The 22,717-nt window shown below is 39.0% G+C and overlaps 1 protein-coding gene across 1 annotated transcript in view; it reads left to right on the forward strand.

Annotated features, from left to right (window-relative positions):
- The first annotated feature begins 4,711 nt into the window (after nucleotides 1-4,711).
- glrbb (glycine receptor, beta b) overlaps nucleotides 4,712-22,717 on the forward strand; it is a 160,515-nt gene continuing 142,509 nt past the window's right edge. Inside the window, exon 1 of the mRNA XM_039750302.1 lies at nucleotides 4,712-5,028. The gene's annotated coding sequence lies outside the window, so the exon portion shown is untranslated. The remainder of the gene's footprint in view (nucleotides 5,029-22,717) is intronic.

Genomic DNA, 22,717 nt, shown 5'->3' on the forward strand with positions numbered 1-22,717 from the left:
ATGCAAAACTAGTGACAAAACAGAAAGGGAAAAATGTCAGTGGCCTCCACCTGTTAAACCATTCATTCATGTATAGGGGGTCATCTCATTGTTGCCCCTCTAGTGCACCAAAGCATCTGAAACTGATTAACAACCCCCTCTGCTACTTAACTGACCAGATCAATAACCCACAAGTTTCATTGACTTGATGCTATACTGTCATTAAAAACTGTGTATTTCATTGTTTTGAGAAATATACAATACAATACAGTTTATTTTTGTATAGCCCAAAATCACACAGGAAGTGCCGCAATGGGCTTTAACAGGCCCTGCCTTTTGACAGCCCCCCAGCCTTGACTCTCTGGGAAGACAAGGAAAAACTCCCAATAAAAACCTTGTAGGGAAAAATGGAAGAAACCTCGGGAAAGGCAGTTCAAAGAGAGACCCCTTTCCAAGTAGGTTGGGCGTGCAGTGGGTGTCAAAAGTAGGGGGTCAATACAATACAATACACAGAACAGAACAAATCCTTAAGACAGCATAATAATAATTTTTTATAAGTACGGTTTAACAGTAGATGATATGACATAGTTAGGTTTGGATATTTTAAGAGTCCTGGAGACCTCATCCATCTAGCTGCCTCCCCATTTGGCCATGCCACGGCTGAAACGTTGCTGCCAGCCAATCCGATGAAAGGACCCCTCTTTCCCATGATTCCTGTGATCCTCCATCAGGGCTGACTTTACCATAGGCAGGCAAACAACTTGGCAGGTGGGCGTGGCACCAATGCCACATTTGGGTACCGAGAAAAAAGAATAGGTGAGGGTTAGTATTCAAATATAATTATCATGTTACTTATGTTTTAGTGCTAATGACTAACAACAGAGATGCAGTATGTACAGTTAATCAGCAGCTCTAGTCAGGATATGCTAAACTGAAGTAGTGAGTCTTCAGCCGGGATTTAAAGGCTGAGACCGAAGGGGCATCTCTTATGGAAGCAGGAAGACCATTCCACAGTTTAGGGGCCCTGTAACTAAAAGCTCGACCTCCCACTGTTATTTTATTAATCCTTGGAATCCTAAGCAGACCGGCATCTTGAGATCTTAATGTGCTCAGGTTTGTAAGTCATGATAAGTTCAGACAAGTAAGCGGACCTTGGCCATTTAATGCTTTATATGTTAAAAGGAGGATTTTGAAATCTGCCCTAAACTTAACTGGGAGCCAGTGTAAAGATTTAAGAACTGGGTTATGTGTTCATATTTTCTTGTTCTTGTAATAATTCTTGCAGCGCATTTTGGATTAACTGGAGGCTGTATAGAGAACAGTTTGAACAGCCAGTGAACACCGCATTGCAGTAGTCAATCCTACTAGAGATAAATGCATGAATTAATTTCTCACAATCCTGTTTATTTAGAAAGCGCCTTAATTTCCTAACATTTTTAAGATGGAAAAAGCATGTTTTGGACGACTTTGTAATATGTGCTTTAAATGACATGCTAGAGTCAAAGATAACTCCTAGATTGCGGGCTGATTCAGTAAAATTAATTGGGATTCCAACTGAGTTAAATGACGACAAAATATTGCTGTGATCAGCGTCATTCCCTCCAACAATTAACATCTCTGTTTTATCTGTATTTAAAGACAAGTAGTTCTCATTCATCCATTCCTTTAATTCACTAACACAACTAATTAAAGACAACATCGGAGAAACTTCATTTGATTTAAATGAAAGGTATAACTGGGTGTCATCTGCATACGAGTGAAAATTAACATTATGTTTCCTAATGAGAGATCCCAGTGGAAGCATGTAAAGTGAAAACAGTAAAGGTCCCAGTACTGAGCCCTGCAGGACACCATATTGAACTTCTGTGTATAATGATGGAGTACTGTCAGCACATTTCTGTACATACTGGAATCGATTTGATAAATAAGAACTGAACCAAGCGAGCACGGGCCTGTAAGCCCAACATCGTTTTCTAGCCTGTGCAGTAAAATAGAATGGTCAATGGTGTCAAATGCTGCACTTAAGTCCAACAACATAATTACAGTGGAATTTCCTTCATCAGAGGATATCAGAATGTCATTTACAACCCGTGTTAGTGCCGTTTCTGTACTATGACCAGTGCAAAGCCGAGACTGGAATTTCTCAAATAAATTGTAATGCGTAAGGTGTGACTGAAGCTGACTGGCGACTACTTCTAGTATTTTAGAGAGAAATGGTAAATTTGAAATAGGCCTCTAGTTATTTAGTATGTGTGGGTCTAGGTCTGACTTTTTAAGTAAAGGTTTAATGACTGACACTTTTAGTGCATCAGGTACTGTGCCATGCAGTAATGAACTATTGATAATGGTTAGAATAGGTGCTGCAAGAACATCCATTGCACTTTTACTAGTTTTGTTGGCACTGGATCTAGGGAACAAGTAGTGGGCTTCATTTTAGTAATTAAAGTTAAGACTTCCTGGTGAGTTACAGGATTAAAATTATTAAAGTGCTGAATGCAATGTGCAGGGTCTGCTAAGCTAGTATTTGGTTTGTACTGTGATGCTGAGATCTGGGATCTTATATTTTTAATTTTCTCATTGAAGAAGTTCATAAAGTCTGTACTGCTAATATCTGTTGGTATTTTGCACTGTTGATCTGAATTCCCATTTGTTAATTTAGCCACTGCTCTAAAAGTACCCTAGGATTTTTATTATTGCTATCTATTAATGTAGAATAGTATTCTGAGCGAGCTTTAAAGAGGGCTTTTTTATATTTATTTACACTCTCTGTCCATGCAATTTGAAAGACATGTAGCTTTGTTGTTCTCCATCTGCGCTCCAGTTTTCGACACTCTAATTTAAGAGCTCGAGTATTTTCATTAAACCAGGGAGAGTTTCTATGTGCTTTGATCACTTTTGTCTTTAGGGGAGCCACTGTGTCCAGAGCATCTCTCAAGGTCACATTATAATGGGATATTAGCTGATCTAAATTGTTTTCCATGTTTACATTTGATGTTAACTGATCTAAATGGTTTTCCACAATTACACTCGACTTACTCAAGGTATCTATAAATTTTGAAGCAGAATTACAATCTAGATGTCGCACTGTCTTTGTTTTAATCTGCGAGTGCTTGGCATGGGCAGAACTAAATCAAATGTAATTAAGAAGTGATCGGAAATAACTACATTTAATGGAGTAATATTTAAATTTTGAATTTCAACTTTGTAAGTTATAATTAAATCTAATGTATGGTTATGATTATGAGTTGGACCTTTGACAATCTGACAAAATCCTACTGAATTTAACAAATAAGTAAAACATTTGCTAAAAGTGTCAGTTTCCACATCAATGTGTACATTAAAATCCCCCATCAGAACTACGTGATCATAATATATAGCCAAATCAGACAGAAGGTTGCTAAATTCAGTCATGAACAATGAATATGGCCCTGGTGGTCTGTAGACTAGCACTATAATTGTGTTGGAATCTGTTTTAATATTTAAAATGAATACCTCAAAGGATGTAAAGTTGCCTAAATTTTTAGGAGTGATTTGCATTTTGTTACAATGAATTATTCCAAGGCCTCCTCCTCGACCAGAATCTCTAGACTTATGAAGGAACGAGTATCCATCTGGTGACGCCTCAGCTAGAGGAACAGTGTCACATTTACTAAGCCAGGTTTCAGTAAGAAGACACAGATCAGATTTTGTACTTAATATAATATCATTTACCAAAACAGCTTTAGTGCCAAGAGAGCGAATGTTCAATAAACAGCATTTAAAACTGCATGGTTCTTTCTGAACTGCTGATATATTTTTTGTTTTAATTTGAATTAAATTTCTATTACAGATGCCCCTGGTGGAGTGTCTGGTTTTATCCCTTGGTCTAATTATACACCTTATTTTTTGGTTATCAATTAATTTAAGGTTTGTATCAAGACTAAATTTACTGGATGCCCCACAACAGGGATTATATATATAAATACACACTTACATACATGTAGAATTTGCATGTAGTAACTTCCGTGTAACTTCATATGGGGTGTTTTGATGAACTGCTGGCTGTAAACTGCCTTGATATGGATGTGCACATAAGACTCGTGATGGATTACTTTCCTATTGATCAGAAGCTTATTTCAGCCTCGATGGGTTTCATCTCCCAACAACTTGATAATGGAAAAGAAGGGATTTTAAAACGGATGGACTGTCAATATAAGGCCTTAAAATATTAAGGAGATCACACTTTACTCTTCATAGCACTATAACAGTTTGCTAGCTGCTCTGCATATTTAGTCACAGTCCCCACCTCTTCATTTTGTCATAATGCACTTATTAGCTCTGTGAAGTACATAGTGTAAATATTGTGATCGGGTTTGTTATTAGTGATCCACCTACGACCGAGCCTTAGTGCCAAATCTGACAAGGCAAACAAGCGCCCTAGTGGTCTGGGCAATTACTGTCCCGTCACTGTTTTGTGAAGGGAAGCGCTGTCACTACGCTGTAACGAGCTGGCAAATCGGACACGTGTGTTACGCGAACCACAACAACAGCGACAATAATAATAATAATAATAATAATAATAATAATAACGTCAGCGATGAGTCGTCGATATTATATTTTAAAGCTGTCCCAACATTAGCGTTCTCTCTCTCGCATTTTCTCTCGACACGCTGTCATCCTGCAGTGGAGGGTCCAGGCTGCCCTCCAGCACACCGAGTCGATTTTAAGGGAGGGCTGCTGATCCAGTGATTAATTCAACCGCTTTGATGCTACTGCGCATGCTGCAGGTGCAAATGCAGCCTCCATCTTGAGCATCCTGATGCTAAGTAGACTGCAAGAATTAAAGATAGCTGATTTAAGCCAGAGCGACTGAAAGATGTTTTGTTAGGTGAAACAAGTCAGGAGCGCCGTCCAGAAGCGCTGACAGCTGCGTGATGATTTGCTGCGAGGCCAGTTAAAGTCATTTATGATGATGGCACACCGTCTGCAGTCTCGGCTCCGCTAGATAGAATGCACGATTGATCGGGTTAACCGAGCCTGCTGTTGCGGGAGAGAATACAAAACAGCACGGTAAGATCAGTACGGATCGGTAATGCGCTGTGCTTGGCCATTTTAGGCTACGATGTGCGCACACTTGTATTTTATTTGTATGTGTGTGTGAGAGTGATATAGGAACGTGGCGCCGTCCCGTTATCGACTGGACTTGTTCATTTTATCTTATCGTCCTTGTGTCCTTGCAATCGTTGCGGCGCTGTCCGTATATTGGGGCCTGACGAGGCGCTCACTGTTTGGGGTTTTCAAACATCACTCGGGTGGCCTATCGAAGTGATGCTGCAGGGCTGCGGGGCTTTTGATTTCAGGCATGTCAGCGTGCGTGCGAGGCTGTGTAGTGTGTGTGTGTGAGAGAGAGAGAAAGTGTGTGAGTGTGCACGTAATTTAATGGAAGATGACTGTCAGCCTGCTTTCCTGTTTCAGGCCCACGTTTAAGCATCTTGTGTTTAAATCGAGGCAAAAGCCCAGTAGCGTGTGAATGTATTGATGACTGTAATGCCCAGCTTCATTTAACATCACCAAGAGAAAAAAGGAAACATTATGTTAATAAATAAATAAATAAACAGGCGTGATTGTCAGTTTGCTGTGAGCGGGATTAGTAACAGGATGAGATTTATGTTTAAATATCTCCATTATAAAGTTAAAATATTCATGCTTGTCATGTAGTGCTGTTAATGCAAACCTTCACAGATTTAGGCTAGTGTCCACTTTTTGGACAAGTGGCCTTGTCCCCCTCATGATCATGTTTTTAAAAAGCAAATCGTATTGTTTTGTGTATTCAAATATAATAACAGGAATGTTTACATAAAGTGAATCGGGGCAAACTCTAATGAGTTCGCAACAGTAACCTTGTTCTAACGAGTCATTTTCTTTAAGAAAACAGAATGCTGGCAGTTCATGACTTGGTGTTTTAAAGATGTCCACCGTCATGTCACTCTACACATGCATTCTGTACACGTGATTACGCTCCAACATCAGAAACCCAAAATACAGTTGGATGGTAACATCCCTCCAAAAAGTTAAAATGACAAAATGACTTAATGTCATGAACCTGCTCTGATATTTGAAAATATATTACTTGTAATTAGCTTGCTTGTGACATTATTGCAGTGTCATTTGGTTTTTCATTTTTTGCTTTGTGACAAAATGGCTTAATATCATAAACATACTCTGATATTTGAAAATATATTTATTTGTAATTAGCTTGCTTGTTACATCATTACAGTGCCATTTTGTGTTTTTTTTTGCCATTTTTAATTATTTTGTGACAAAATAGCTTAATGTCATGAACATGCTTTGATATTTGAAAACAAATATATATATATATATATATATATATATATATATATATATATATATATATATATATATATATATATATATATATATATATATAGCCATTTTGGATCATTTTGGACCCATTTCAATATGCTTACAAAGCAAAGAGATCCGCGGAAGACGCTGCGGCCACAGCCCTTCATACTGCCCTGACCCACCTGGAACAGCACGGGAGTTACGCCAGACTGCTCTTTGTGGACTTCAGCTTGGCATTTAACACTATCCTCCCACAACGACTGGTGTCCAAACTGGTAGATCTAGGACTTCCATCACATCACATGTGCAGCTGGATACTGGACTTCCTGTCTGGTCTCTCCCAGAGGGTCAGGCTGGATCCCCACTGCTCCACTGCTCTCAGCCTCAACACCGGGACACCGCAGGGTTGTGTGCTCAGCCTGCTCCTCTACACTCTCTACACATATGACTGTGTCCCCACTCACCGTAGCAACAAGATCATAAAGTTCGCGGATGACACGACGGTGGTCGGACTCATCTCGGGCAAGAAGGGTGAGCTGGTATACAGGGATGAGGTGGAGTGGCTGTCAGAGTGGTGTAGAGTCAATAAGCTGCTCCTCAACACCACAAAAACGAAGGAGCTTGTTATTGACTTTAGAAAAAACAAAACTGACATCCAGCCACTCATCATTGGCGGGGCCTATGTAGAGAGGATACCGGTGTTCAGGTTTTTGGGCATTGAGCTGGAGGATGACCTGACCTGGAGCACCAACACCAAGGAGCTGCTGAAGAAGGCACAGAAGAGACTGTGCTTTCTGAGAATCCTCAGAAAGAACCATCTCCCCAAAAATCTGCTCCTTGCCTTTTATCACTGTTCCATCGAGAGGTTGCTCCGGTACGGACTGTGTGTGGGGTATGGCAGCTGCCCTTCCTCAGAAACGAAAGCGCACCACAGGGTCGTCAGGACAGCGGAGAGAACACTTGGTTGTACCCTCCCCACTCTGGAACAAATCTACACCTCTGATGCCGCAAAAAAGCAATAGACATTTGACAGGATTCATCACATCCCGGTCATTGCCTCTTCCAGCTTTTGCCATCGGGCAAGAGATACAGAGCAATGAAAACCAGGACAAACCGTCTTAAAAATAGCTTTTATCCAAAAGCAATCATGGCCCTGAACTCAGAATATGCTCCATATCATTCTCTCCCAATGTGCAATATAGACCTTAAGTCAACAAGTGCAATTTGTATATTTTGTTAAGTACTTTTATTTCTATTTGGTTTGTTATTATTTTATCTATTATAGAGTGCCTTTCAAATATACAATACAATACAATACAGTTTATTTTTGTATAGCCCAAAATCACACAGGAAGTGCCGCAATGGGCTTTAACAGGCCCTGCCTTTTGACAGCCCCCCAGCCTTGACTCTCTGGGAAGACAAGGAAAAACTCCCAATAAAAACCTTGTAGGGAAAAATGGAAGAAACCTCGGGAAAGGCAGTTCAAAGAGAGACCCCTTTCCAAGTAGGTTGGGCGTGCAGTGGGTGTCAAAAGTAGGGGGTCAATACAATACAATACACAGAACAGAACAAATCCTTAATACAGCATAATAATAATTTTTTTAGAAGTACTGAGCAGAATTTAACAGTAGATGATATCACATAATAAGATTTGGATATTTGTAGAGTCCTGGAGACCTCATCCATCAAGCTGCCTCCTCATTTGGCCATTCCACTGCTGAAACGTTGCTCGCCAGCCAATCCATGAAAGGACCCTCTTTCCCATGATTCCTGTGATCCTCCATCAGGGCTGACTTTACCACAGGCAGGCAAACAACTTGGCAGGTGGGCCGAGGCACCAATTGCCACATTTGAGTACCGAGAACAAAAACAGAGGGTTAGTATTCAATTATAACAATCATGTTACTTATGTTTTAGTGCTAATGACTAACAACAGAGATGCAGTCTGTACAGTTAATCAGCAGCTCTAGTCAGGATATGCTAAACTGAAGTAGTGAGTCTTCAGCCAGGATTTAAAGGCTGAGACCGAAGGGGCATCTCTTATAGAAGCAGGCAGACCATTCCACAGTTTAGGGGCCCTGTAACTAAAAGCTCGACCTCCCACTGTTATTTTATTAATCCTTGGAATCATAAGCAGACCGGCATCTTGAGATCTTAATGTGCTCAGGTTTGTAAGTCATGATAAGTTCAGACAAGTAAGCCGGACCTTGGCCATTTAATGCTTTATATGTTAAAAGGAGGATTTTGAAATCTGCCCTAAACTTAACTGGGAGCCAGTGTAAAGATTTAAGAACTGGGGTTATGTGTTCGTATTTTCTTGTTCTTGTAATAATTCTTGCAGCCGCATTTTGGATTAACTGGAGGCTGTATAAAGAACAGTTTGAACCAGCCAGTGAACACCGCATTGCAGTAGTCAATCCTACTAGAGATAAATGCATGAATTAATTTCTCACAATCCTGTTTATTTAGAAAGCCCTTAATTTCCTAACATTTTTAAGATGGAAGAAACATGTTTTGGACAACTTTGTAATATGTGCTTTAAATGACATGCTAGAGTCAAAGATAACTCTAGATTGCGGGCTGATTCAGTAAAATTAATTGGGATTCCAACTGAGTTAAATGATGACAAAATATTGCTGTGATCAACGTCATTCCCTTCAACAATTAACATCTCTGTTTTATCTGTATTTAAAGACAAGTAGTTCTCATTCATCCACTAATTTAATTCTCTAACACAACTAATTAAAGACATCATTGGAGAAACTTCATTTGATTTAAATGAAAGGTATAACTGGGTGTCATCTGCATACGAGTAAAAATTAACATTATGTTTCCTAATGAGAGATCCCAGTGGAAGCATGTAAAGTGAAAACAGTAAAGGAACAAGTACTGAGCCCTGCGGGACATCATATTCAACTTCTGTGTATAATGATGGAGTACTGTCAGCACATTTCTGTACATATTGGAATCGATTTGATAAATAAGAACTGAACCAAGCGAGCACAGGGCCTGTAAGCCCAACATCGTTTCCTAGCCTGTGCAGTAAAATAGAATGGTCAATGGTGTCAAATGCTGCACTTAAGTCCAACAACATAATTACAGTGGAGTTTCCTTCATCAGAGGATATCAGAATGTCATTTACAACCCGTGTTAGTGCCGTTTCTGTACTATGACCAGTGCGAAAGCCAGACTGGAATTTCTCAAATAAATTGTAATGCGTAAGGTGTGACTTAAGCTGACTAGCGACTACTTTTTCTAGTACTTTAGAGAAAAATGGTAAATTTGAAATAGGCCTATAATTATTTAGTATGTGTGGGTCTAGGTCTGACTTTTTAAGTAAAGGTTTAATGACTGACACTTTTAGTGCATCAGGTACGGTGCCATGCAATAATGAACTACTGATAATTTCTTGAAATAGGCGGTGCAAGAACATCCATGGCACTTTTTACTAGTCTTGTTGGCACTGGATCTAGAGAACAAGTAGTGGGTTTCATTTTAGTAATTAAAGTTAAGACTTCCTGCTCAGTAACAGGATTAAAATTACTAAAGTGCTGAATGCAATGTGCGGCAGGGTCTGCTAAGCTAGTATTTGGTTTCTACTGCTGAGATCTGGGATCTTATATTTTTAATTTTCTCATTGAAGAAGTTCATAAAGTCTGTACTGCTAATATCTGTTGGTATTTTGCACTGTTGATCTATCTATCTATCTATCTATTTTGTGAATATATGCATTTGTAATTAGCTTGCTTGTGACATCATTGCAGTGCCATTTGGTTTTCTTTTGTTGCCATTTTGGACCATTTTGTGACAAAATGGCTTAATATCATGAACATACTCAAATATTTGAAAATATATTTATTTGTAATTAGCTTGCTTGTGACATCATTGTGGTGTCATTTTCTGTTTTTTTTTTTTTGTTTTTGTTTTTCTTTTGCGATTTTGGATTATTTTGTAACAGGTACCGCCATTTTGTTGTTAGCAGTGCTGCTCATGGCTAGTGTGGTGACATCATGTAGCCTGGTCTATGACGTCATCATACAGGGGGCTATTTAGGATGACAGCACGTAATATTGAGACTCCAGGCTTTTGGATTTTAAACTACAAAAATTTGAATCACAAGATTAGATGTAGTTGAGTGAAAGACCAACTCTTTATTGTTTGAACTGCCTGCTCTTTAAGCTTTGGACTTTAAAGGCATACTCCACCCAATATGTTACTTACACTGTGTAGTTTGTGGAGATATCCAAGAAAAAAATTGTAACCTCATTTTTTTTGTGCAGAATAAGGGAAACAGTTTATGATGTATTGGAACATAATGGCAAACCATTCCGTGTAATGGCAAACAATGTGAAAAAAGAAAAATCAATTGTCACGTTACCCGTGTCCTATAATCCACATGTCCGTTTTCCAGTCAGATGCTCAGAATGTGTAAAATACATGCATTCTGTGATAAAATATCATTCATCAGCATAGAATGTAAACATTAAAGGAGCATTACCATAGTTTTGTGCTTCTGAAGACAGGACTCTTGACCAGTGGATGAGGGGTTGAGGCAGGTACAACGGTAAGCAGTAAATTGCCAGTGTTTAAAATAAAATTAAAAAATGTAGGTATCCAAAACTTCAAACATTATGTTATACAAAAAGATATTTTCAGGGAACAAGTAAAGAGTTAACACCATCAGATTTTCTACAGTCATAGAAGCAAATTAATCCTTTAAAGTGGATGAGAGCAATTTCTACAGGTGTCCCAACTTTTGTTGATTACTTACAAAGCATTTGTCTGTATTAAAGCAGTGTGGGAACAAACTGTGTTACTACACCCTGTGAAGCATTATTTGAACAATACTGCTTTGTCTTTTGCTATCGTAGTGGTAAGATAAAAGCAATTAATAAAGGAAGACAGAGAGACCATTCCAGCACTTAAAAGTATAGGTCTGTCCTTTAAGAGAAATTGCAAATTCAAGGTGTCAGTGAGCTCAGTTTCCTACACCATCAAAAAGAACTTGGAAGTTCTAACAGGAACAGGTCTGACAGACCTAATTCCATAACAGAATCAGAAGAAAAGGTTTTGAGAGTAAACATCGTGTGTTAAAGGCACTCCACAGAGCTTTAAGCATAGCTTAACAATTGACTTCTCAAACAGAAGGTTTAGGTTTGACAGGTCAAGGAGAAAGAAAGCCATTGCAAAATGGTCAGAAGTTTGAGAACATCCCTAATTTCTTTGAGTTTTTAATTGATATTTATACAGTTTAATAGATAGATAGATAGATACTTTTTTTAATCCCAAGGGGAAATTCACAAATTTCATTAATGTCTAAATGTACTCTGAAACTGCAGTATAGAAAGCTGTCATCTCTAATCAAACCTGCTGGTTTAAGAATTCACTTTGGCTTTGTACTCAAGTTGAAGTGTTTTTTAGATGGGAAAAGGAGAACATCTTCACAAGCACAACAGAAATTTTTGATGTTGTGGGTGGAAGTGGGAGGAAATTTTGTTGGGAGCAGTCAGGAGTGGAAAGAATCTTTGTCCAGTTGTATGTGGGATTTTTAAAAATCAGTTCTGTACTGACTTCTGGCGTTTTTAGTCCGCAGCAAAATGGATAGCCATGTCCTTTCACAAAGCATTTTGGGAGAAATGTTTCTGTGTTACTGCTATGTTTGGACCTAAGAACAGATTTTAAATCCTTCTCTGGTATTATAAAAGTGTGGTTCTTCTCCCGATCCCGTTTTGATTTACTCTTGAACTTAAGATTCCTTACTTGCTACTGTTTTATAATGATATTAGGTGTCACATTGTACTTTCATTTATTTTATGTTTTTTAACAACAACGGCAACATTTATTTCTATAGAACATTTTCATACAAATGATGTAGCTCAAAGTCCTTTACAGGATGAGGAAAGAAAAGTTTATAAAAAATAGAAATACAAAAATAAGATCAGGCAATACTAAATAACAAAGAATAAAGCAAGGTCTGATGGCTGGGAGGACAGAAAAAGCAAAAAACCCAGAGGGCCGGAGAAAAAAAAAAAAGCAAAATCTGCAGGGGTTCCAAGGCGACGAGACTGCTCAGAGCCCCAGGGGCATTCTATCTAACATAAATGATCTTAATCAGCCTTCATGGTTTTCAGGTTTCACGTGAAAGAATGTTATGATAATGGTCACGTGGACATCTGGCCTTCAATCCATCAATGTAGAGCCTGCATGGTGCCTTGTTAAAGTCATTGAGATATATTGCTCCTTTAAATGTTCTAAGGTGAGCAGAGCTCCAAGAGGCGGATCCACCCTGATTTTACCAGATTGTGACCAAGCAATAATAATGGGTAATGGGTGTAGAAGAATGTTCTTCAGCTTTGTGAAGTCTACAAAATGGACATTTTTCCACAACTGCAATAGTCAGTGTTGATGGAAGATGGGGTGGAGGAGGGGACAGAGGTTTGGGTCGAAAGCTGACGTTTACTTCCAGTAATATACACGTACTAAAGTTTAACCAGATTTAAACTAAATGTACACTAATAAGCCTTGGTCACTTCTTGTCACTTGATTCCATGCAATGTCTTCCTTAATCTCAGCTTTATGGCTGTCAGCTAAAGTCCAAAGCACACTCAGACACGATGTTATCAGCAGCAGCAGACAATATCTTTGTGAAATAATACAATGCTTTTGCAAAATAATGTAATAAATGTATTTATTTACTAGGGGGCTTACAACCTGCTCGCTTCTCTTGCCAACCCCCCCCAGCCTGTGCTACGCGCCAGCCATTTCGCGTCTCTGCCGCTGGCGTTGTGAAGAGGGGGGATAAATGCACCCAAGGAGTCGCTCCTTCAAAACCCCCTCTTAAACGGTGAGACAATGGGAAACAAATTCAGCTTTTTTTTTACCTCCTCTTTGCTCGATCAGTTGCTGAATTTCTGCTGCTACCCTCCCACATGATCTGCATCTCGCACGGCGCTTCGAACATTTAAAAGCCTGTACAGCAGCTGCCCTACTCTTTGTCTGTTATTTCTGGCCCCGGGCCTGGTTAAATCTTTTGCCACAAAGTCTTGTCTCGCGGGGCGTGTGTTCTTGATATTTTTTAGATTCCATCCATCCATTATCCACCACTTATCCGAGGTCGGGTCACGGGGGCAGCAGCCTAAGCAGGGAAGCCCAGACCTCCCTCTCCCCAGCCACCTCCTCCAGCTCCTCTGGGAGGACCCTGAGACGTTACCAGGCCAGCCAGGAGATAAAATCCCTCCAGGGTGTCCAGGGTCTGCCGCATGGCCTTCTCCCAGTGAGGCATGCCCGGAACACTCCCCCAGGGAGGCGTCCAGGGGCATTCTGACCAGATGCCCGAACCACCTCAACTGACTCCTCTCAATGCGGAGGAGCAGCGACTCTACTCCGAGTCTCTCTTGAATAACTGAACTCCTCACCCTATCTCTAAGGGAAAGTCCAGCCCCCCTGCGGAGAAAACTCATTTCGGCCACTTGTATCCGCGATCTTGCTCTTTCGGTCACTACCCAAAGCTCGTGGCCATAGGTGAGGGTAGGAACGTACATCGACTGGTAAATCGACAGCCTCGCCTTTTGGCTCAGCTCTCTCTTCACTGCAATGGATCATTGCAGAGCCTGCATTACTACGGATGCCACACAGATCCATCTGTCAACCTTCCGCTCCATTCTTCCCTCATTCCTGAACAAGACCCTGAGATACTTGAACTCCTCCACTTGAGGAAGTAATGTGTTCCCAACACGAAGAGAGCATTCCACCCTTTTCTGGCTGAGGACCATGGCCTTGGATTTAGAGGTGCTGACTCTCAACACCGCTGCTTCACACTCGGCTGCAAACTGCTCTAGTGTGACCTGGAGGTCACTGTCCAATGAAGCCAACAGAAACACGTCATCCACAAAATATAGCAGAGACCAGATTCTGAGGTCACCAAACCAGACCCCCTCCGCCCCTTGGCTGCGCCTAGAAAGTGTATCCATCTACTGTAACTTATAAACAGAATCGGTGACAAAGGGTAGCCCTGGTGGGGTCCAACCTCAACAGAAAACGAGTCCGACTTATTACCGGCATTAGTTTTAAATTAGTTTATAATTTAAAAACGGAATAAGAATCTGAAAATCTAACATTACATTAAAGTTCGATAAATTCTGAAAAGAATGATACCAAACATATATATGTGGGTTTTAAAATAAGCCCAATTTAAAGCATGACAAAAACGTGACATAAAAATTCACATAAAGTCACTGCACAAAATCGTTGCACTTGTTAGGCTTAGGATTTTATATATATATATATATATATATATATATATATATATATATATATATATATATATATATATATATATATATATATATATATATATAAAGTAGATTTATTTTTTTTGAGTGGCTGGAATAAGCTGTCATATTTGCCTTGTATTTACATTACAGATTAAACTGAATTTTTTTAGTTATTGCTAGAATTACTTTTGTTTTTGGGTAGTATTCTGATCATAATAATACTTTTTTCATTCTTGTTTTTAGGGCTATGAGAACATTAATTCATTTTGTATAGCCAGTCTACATTTGTCAATGCATGAATATTTTTAAAATAATAAAATAATTTTTCTTCCAATCTTGCCCTGCAATGGAATGGACTTCCACTCAGGGTTGATTCCTGTTCTCACCTGCTACTGCTGGGATAGACTCCAACCCCCATGACCCTTTAATTAGATTCAGTGAAGTTAAAAAAAATAAGAATGTAATATAAAGTTTACCATTTTAATGAAAGAAACAGAGTCTTTCTTTCGCTGAATAAAAATAAAAATTGCCACCATGACACTGTATGTGAATTCAGGTGACTGTGCTATGAATCACTGGAAACACATGTGAATATGTTGGCCAAGAAGGTGACCAGAGGATTACTGAGATGGTTTATAAAGAAGATAAAAGAACAAATTTGTGACAGAGAGAGGCCTGTGCACACAGATTAAAGCCTGTCATGGCTACCAAAGGTGCATACAAAACAATGCAATTTATTTTGTATAGCCCAAAATCACACAAGAAGTGCTGCAATGGGCTTTAACAGACCCTGCCTCTTGACAGCCCCCCAGACTTGATTGTCGAAGAAGACAAGGAAAAACTCCCCCCCAAAAAAATGGAAGAAACCTTGGGAAAGGCAGTTCAAAGAGAGACCCCTTTCCAGCTAGGTTGGGCATGCAGTGGGTGTCAAAAACAAGGGGGTCAATACAATACAATACACAGAACAGAATAAATCCTCAATACAGTATAAAAATAAACATTTTAGAAGTACAGAGTAGAATTTAACAGTAGATGATATCACATAATATGATTTGGATTTTTTTAGAGTCCTGGAGACCTCATCCATCAAGCTGCCTCCCCCATTTGGCCATTCTACAGCTGAAATAGCACTAATCTGATGAAAGGACCCCTCTTTCCCACAATTCCTGCGATCCTCCATCAGGGATGACTTTACCTTAGGCAGGCAAAACAACTTGCCAGGTGGGCCATGGCACCAAGTGCCACATTTGAGTATTGAAAAGAGAAAGAGAATAGGTGACGGTTAGTATCAAATTCTAACTATCATGTTGCTTATGTTTTAGTGCTAATGACTAACAACAGAGATGCAGTCTGCACAGTTTATCAGCAGCTCTAGTCAAGGTGTGCTAAACTGAAGTAGTGAGTCTTCAGCCAGGATTTAAAAGCTGAGACCAAAGGGGCATCTCTTATAGTAGCAGGCAGACCATTCCACAGTTTAGGCGCCCTGTAACTAAAAGCTCGACCTCCCACCATTATTTTATTAATTCTTGGAATCATAAGCAGACTGGCATCTTGAGATCTTAATGTGCGCTCAGGTTTGTAAGTCATGATAAATTTAGACAAGTAAGCCGGAACTCGGCCATTTAATGCTTTATATGTTAAAAGGAAGATTTTGAAATCTGCCCTAAACTTAACCCGGAGCCAGTGTAAGGATTTAAGAACTGAAGTTATGTGTTCATATTTTCTTGTTCTTGTAATAATTCTTGCAGCAGCATTTTGGATTAACTGGAGGCTGTATAGAGAACAGTTTGAACAGCCAGTGAACATCGCATTGCAGTAGTCAATCCTACTAGAAATAAATGTATGCATTCATTTCTCAGAATCATGTTTATTTAGAAAGCCATTTTTAAGATGGAAGAAACATGATTTGGACAACTTTGTAATGTGAGCCTTAAGTGACCTGCTAGAGTCAAAGATAACTCCGAGATTGTGGGCTGATTCAGTAAAATTAATGGTGATTCTAACTGAGTTAAATGATGACAGAATATTGTTGTGATCAGCGTCATTCCCTCCAACAATCTCTGTTTTATCTGTGTTTAAAGACAAGTAGTTCTCATCCACCCACTCCTTTAATTCATTAACACAACTAATTAAAGACAACATCTGAGAAACTTCATTTGATCTAAATGAAAGGTATATCTGCATACGAGTGAAAATTAACATTATGTTTCCTAATGAGAGATCCCAGTGGAAGCATGTAAAGTGAAAACAGTAAAGGTCCCAGTACTGAGCCCTGCAGGACACCATATTGAACTTCTGTGTATAATGATGGAGTCTTGTCAGCACATTTCTGTACATATTGGAATCGATTTGATAAATAAGAACTAAACCAAGCGAGCACAATATCTTGTGAGCCCGAACATCATTTTCTAGCCTGTGCAGTAAAATAGAACGGTCAATGGTGTCAAATGCTGCACTTAAGTCCAACAACATAATTACAGTGGAGTTTCCTTCATCAGAGGATATCAGAATGTCATTTATAACCCGTGTTAGTGCCGTTTCTATACTATGACCAGTGTGGAAATCAGACTGGAATTTCTCAAATAAATTGTAAATTGTAATGCGTAAGGTGTGTGCAAGGTAAGCTGATTGGCGACTAGTTTTTCTAGTATTTTAGAGAGAAAGGGTAAATTTGAAGTAGGCCTATAATTATTTAGTATGTGTGGGTCTAGGTCTGACTTTTTAAGTAATGGTTTAATGACTGACACTTTTAGTGCATCAGGTACTGTGCCATGCAGTAATGAACTATTGATAACGGTTAGAATAGGCGCTGCAAGAACATCCATGGCACTTTTTACTAGTTTTGTTGGCACTGGATCTAGGGAACAAGTAGTGGGTTTCATTTTAGAAATTTAGAAAAAGTGCATCTACTCAGAACTCTTTCACTTTAAAAGTCTTTTTCTGTTAATCAGTGTCAAAACAGCCAAATTAAATCCAATGCGATTGAACGCTGTATATTGATAAAATGTGGAAACTTCCAAGGCGGTCAATACTTTTTATAGGCACTTGACATATATCAGCTCCCTATGTACATCCATCTTTTTTCCAGTTCAGAGTTAAAATTAGTTGGATTGTGTGTTAAATAATATACATGTGCAAGTGGCATGTATTCCATGGTGTTTTATATTCATTATTATTTTACTGCTGATTTGAGCTTTAACAACATTGTATTTGTAACGGTGTATAGTCTGATGGTCATATAAGGAAAAGTTTGGATTATAAAAATATATTGAATTCTTTTTAAAGCTTTTCATAGTTTGTAAAAATTGTAAAGTTTTAGTATTTGGTCAGCTTAGTCACATTACTTTCCTGTTTTATTCTATAGATATGGAGTGCTGTCTTAATCATTGCTGTGAGGGTACGCATTCATCTGGCACTGTCTAACGAATGGAAGAATCGTTCGGTCCACAGAGAGCCGTGATACCTAATAGCTAGCGCCCCGTCCAAAATGGCTGCTTGCTTCACTTCTTTGTGTTTTATGTGCAGCTAGTATCTTCTTATATAATACACTACCATGGCTGTTCATTTGTCTGTCTAGGATTTTAAATCACCTGTAACTTGTAAACTGTTTGACTGATTGACATGAAATTTGGTACACATACAGTATACTACGTGACGTCAACTATCCGCTTTCTGGGGTGATGATTTTTATTCCTCCTTTTATCTTTATTTTATCTTATTGTAGAATCAACTCTCGGCAGCAGGGTGGCCATGCCAAACATGCGTACGGGCGCCGTTCTCTTCCCTACCACCTTCGCCGTCACTTCCCCTACCTCTTCATATCTTAAATCATTCCTGAGGCAGATTGAACACTTCAGTGCCAGCTTAAGTGAAAAATGAAGGAAAATGTACTAAGTAATTGCAACACAAAAACTGACTTAATCAGTTTTAACGCGAAAAGATGCCAACGAAAGAAGAGAAGAAGCGGGCCGCTAGGGTGGAGAAAAGAAGAAGAGCTGCTCAGGAAGGAAAAAGCACATCAACCTCTTGAGTAAATGAATGCTAATTGTATAGAGAAAGAGGATGAGAACTATGAGTGCTCAAGTCAAGTGTATTCACTGCACATTATCATGCAGTCTGCCGTTACTGGTGTTACATGTTTAGGTTCTCAATTTATTTGAGATCTGGCCATCATCAATAATAATCAGGCATTGTATCCATACTTGTTGTGGAATTTATTGTTTAATCAGTTTGGAGTGCATGTCATTCGTGATTGTCAAAACCCTTGATCTTGAAGACTCTAACTGATATACAAATGCACTCTATAGAATATAAAGCTGTAGTGCTGTAGAGTTTCAGCGTAGTGTATGTGTACCAGATTTCAGGCTACAGGTCATTTGATTTTTGACCTTGACTTTCCGGAGTTGATCTTTGACCTTGGAGGTCAATTGTCACCCCAAAAGTGGGCAGTAGACGTCACATAGTATATGCATACCACATTTCAGCTCAATAGGTCAAACGGTTTGGGAGCTACAGGTGATTTAAAATCCTGGACAGACAAACAGACAGCCACAGTAGTGTATTATATAAGAAGATTAGTCCTCTTGTTTTTATTAACCTTTAAGAATTGTGTATTTGGTATAAGCAGGCAACTTGTATTCATGCATTTTCACTTACATAGCTGGACTCACTTTGAACATGAATTATAGTACTAGGGTGTTGTTCTATGTTAGCCATTATGAATGTAGTGACAAGTCAAGAAAAATTAGGCCTTTTGTTGGCTAACTAAAAAGATTATAATATGCAAGCTTTCAAGGCAACTCAGACATCTTCTTCTGGCAGGATGAAGAAGGGGCCTGAGTTGCCTTGCTTTGCATATAATCTTTTAGTTAATAATAAAAGTCATCAATTTGCTCAACAGGAATTTTAAAAACATGGCTAAAATTATGTATTATAATTCTTTAACTCTCTAACCTATTCGTTCAGAACATCTACAACAATAATGGTACCAACACTTGTAACATAGGCTCCCCAGCCGTCTGCCGCAATAGATAGATATGAAAGGCACTATATAATAGATAGATAGATAGATAGATAGATAGATAGATAGATAGATAGATATGAAAGGCACTATATAATAGATAGATATGAAAGACACTATATAACAGATAGACAGATAGATATAAAAGGCACTATATAATAGACAGATAGATAGATAGTTATGAAAGGCACTGTCTATCTATCTATCTATCTATCTATCTATCTATCTATCTATCTATCTATCTAGATAGATAGATAGATAGATGGAACAAAAGAAAATTGGAAGGGGAGAGAAGACAGAGTCAAAAAAGAAAAACTAACTATGTGGAGAGGTTAAAACTGGAGACCACAACAAAATATAGGGTGATTTTTTTGTATCTGTTTTAAGCGGAATACCTTATTAAACCAAACAGTGACAACCCACGAAGGACTATTGTAATTTTCTTGTTCAGAGGTGTCACCAAAACCTGCCCAATTAATGTTAAATATGGCTCAGTATTGCAAGAATATGTGTTTTTGGCTGGTAAAGGCCAGCACCCTAGTACTGTGAATGCACATATTTGACACATTTTTTTTATATACAATCTGCAAATAATTGAGCAGGTAAAAACAAAATCATTTGAGATTAGTGGTCGAGTGAGTACTTTAGACTGATTTGTTTTATATTGTAGCTTATATAAATGCGTTGTGGGAGACAATCAAAAAGCTCTTTGGGCATTTAGAATACCCCATTAATTCATCAATGAAATGTGGCCCCACATGCGCACTAACGCACTTCTTGAATGGCAACTCGTCTATCAAATTTAGTGTCCTCACTGGGAGTAGTGTCCACGATGACAACTGACTTCTGGTCAGCTTTATTTTGTACATGTTCAATAAGAATTTTCTTAATATCCTGTTCTTAATATTTAATGTCTTAATATCTTGCAGTCCTGTGCAAAGAGCCATTGCCAATTCACACTTTGTAGTGGTGGCATCTGGACAGAGTATGATGGCCAGTTGTTATTGCTACTAACACTCAGCTGCTCCCACTCTTGTTTTTTTTTCTGTTGTTTCAGAATGTTTCTTCAGTTTTCCACTTCAGTCAGCAATACCTCATGTTCACATTCTCTCAAGCTTTTTTCTGTTGTTCTCCAATAGTTTTTAGGAAAGAGGTAACCCAGGAACATGGGCAAATTAATATTATGATTATATCATAAATATTAAAAAATTGAGTTTTTATGAGCCATAAATGGTTACAGACAGGTGGTGACAGGCACGAGCACATAGCTGGAAGCTGATGTAAGATGTATAAAGGAACTTGGATTGGCACAAAACATATGTATACATTTTTAGAAATCTGATTTTTTTTTTTTTTTGTTTGTGTGTATGCCATTTTTGTCTTCGAGGGTAAACAAAATTTTTGTATAGAATCTAAGCACGGCTTAATTTAATGAGGCTTCTGCGCCTTACTAAAATAACGGTCTGTCTGCCTGAGGCTGAACATCTAATTAGCGTCCCCATTTAATAGAACAGGGTGGCACAGGGGTATTGTTGCTGCTTCACAGTAAGGAGACCAGGGTTTGCATCCCAGGTCCTCCCTGTGTGGAGTTTGCATGTTCTCCACGTATCTGTGTGGGTTTTCTCCCACAGTCCAAACACAGGCAAGTTAGGTGGATTGGTGACACTATTTTGGCCTTAGGGTGTGGTTGATGTGTGTGTGTGTGGTTCACCCTGCGATGGAATGGCGACCTGTCCGGGGTTTGTTCCTGCCATGCACCCCATGCTAGGTAGGATTGGCTCCAGTACCCTGTGTGAATAAGCAGTATAGAAAATGACTGACTGATGACCTATAACATCTTTAAGATTGTAGCAAGCAAGCCCATGCAGACACCTCATGGACAATGACCGAGTATGACATTTAAATCCAAGATCCTGGTTCTGTAAGCCAGTAGCTCTAACCACTGTGCCACCACATTATTTATTTCATATTTTATATGACTATTAATTAGGTTAAACAGCTTTGAGAATGTAATGTTATTATAATTTGAACTTTACAAAGTGTTGCACTTAATCCAGATGTGTCAAGCTCCAGGCCTAGAGGGCCACAGTGGCTGCAGGTTTTCATTCTAATACTTTTCCTAGTCAGTGACTACTTTTCACTTCTAATTAGCTTGTTTTCCTTTCATTTTAATTGCCCTTGAAACTCCAACCAATCTCTTAATGAGAAGCCAATTCTTGCTTTTAATTAAACCCGTTATTTAATTCAATGACTTGTTGCTGCTCTCATTCTACCACAGCATACATTTGCAAAACTGCTGATTTTCTGTTTATTCTGAAAACACCTTTTATAATTTCTGCTTCCTCCCCCTTCAACCTTATTTATAAAAAAAAAACATAATATCGTTTACTTAAGCATTTTCTTTTATTACGCTAATGGGTGGGCGGCACGTTGGAGCAGTGGGTCCTCCCTGCGTGGGGTTTGCATGTCTGGGTACTCCATTTCCTCCCACAGTCCAAAGATATGCAGGTTAGGTGCCTTGGCGATTCTAAATTGCCCCTAGTGTGTGTGTGTGTGTGTGTGAGTGCCCTGCGATGGGCTGGCGCCCTGCCCAGGGTTTGTTTGCGCCATATGTAGGCTGGGATTGGCTCCAGCAGACCCCCATGACCCTGTAGTTAGGATATAGCAGTTTGGATAATGGATGGATGGACGTTAATGGGCCATCTGTTCCTATTTCTTTCACTTGTCAGATAGACCCTAAAGAAGAAAAGGTCATCTCTACTGTGTCACATAGACATGTTCCTAAAGAAACTGGAAATTGTCCTAGGCCAGCTTACTGCACCCTGTCTTATGACAAACTCCTGTATGAATAACCTGCCATTATAGCAAAATGGCTTTGTCAGCTATTAACCCTAAGGAGCTTGCAAGCAGTTAATTTTTCTATTACAATCGTCAAAATGTTTTTGTGACCTGAAAGATCAACCTTACTAAGACCATCACCTTTCTTTATTTTCAGATATTGTGTGATGGGCACAGGTGAGCTGGTCATGAGGCGGCTTGTTTTGTGTCTCATTATTGTTTGGCTGTTAATTATGGAAAAAAAAAACAACAAAGTCACATT

The sequence above is a fragment of the Polypterus senegalus genome, chromosome 4, assembly GCF_016835505.1.
Source record: "Polypterus senegalus isolate Bchr_013 chromosome 4, ASM1683550v1, whole genome shotgun sequence".
Lineage (NCBI taxonomy): Eukaryota > Metazoa > Chordata > Cladistia > Polypteriformes > Polypteridae > Polypterus > Polypterus senegalus.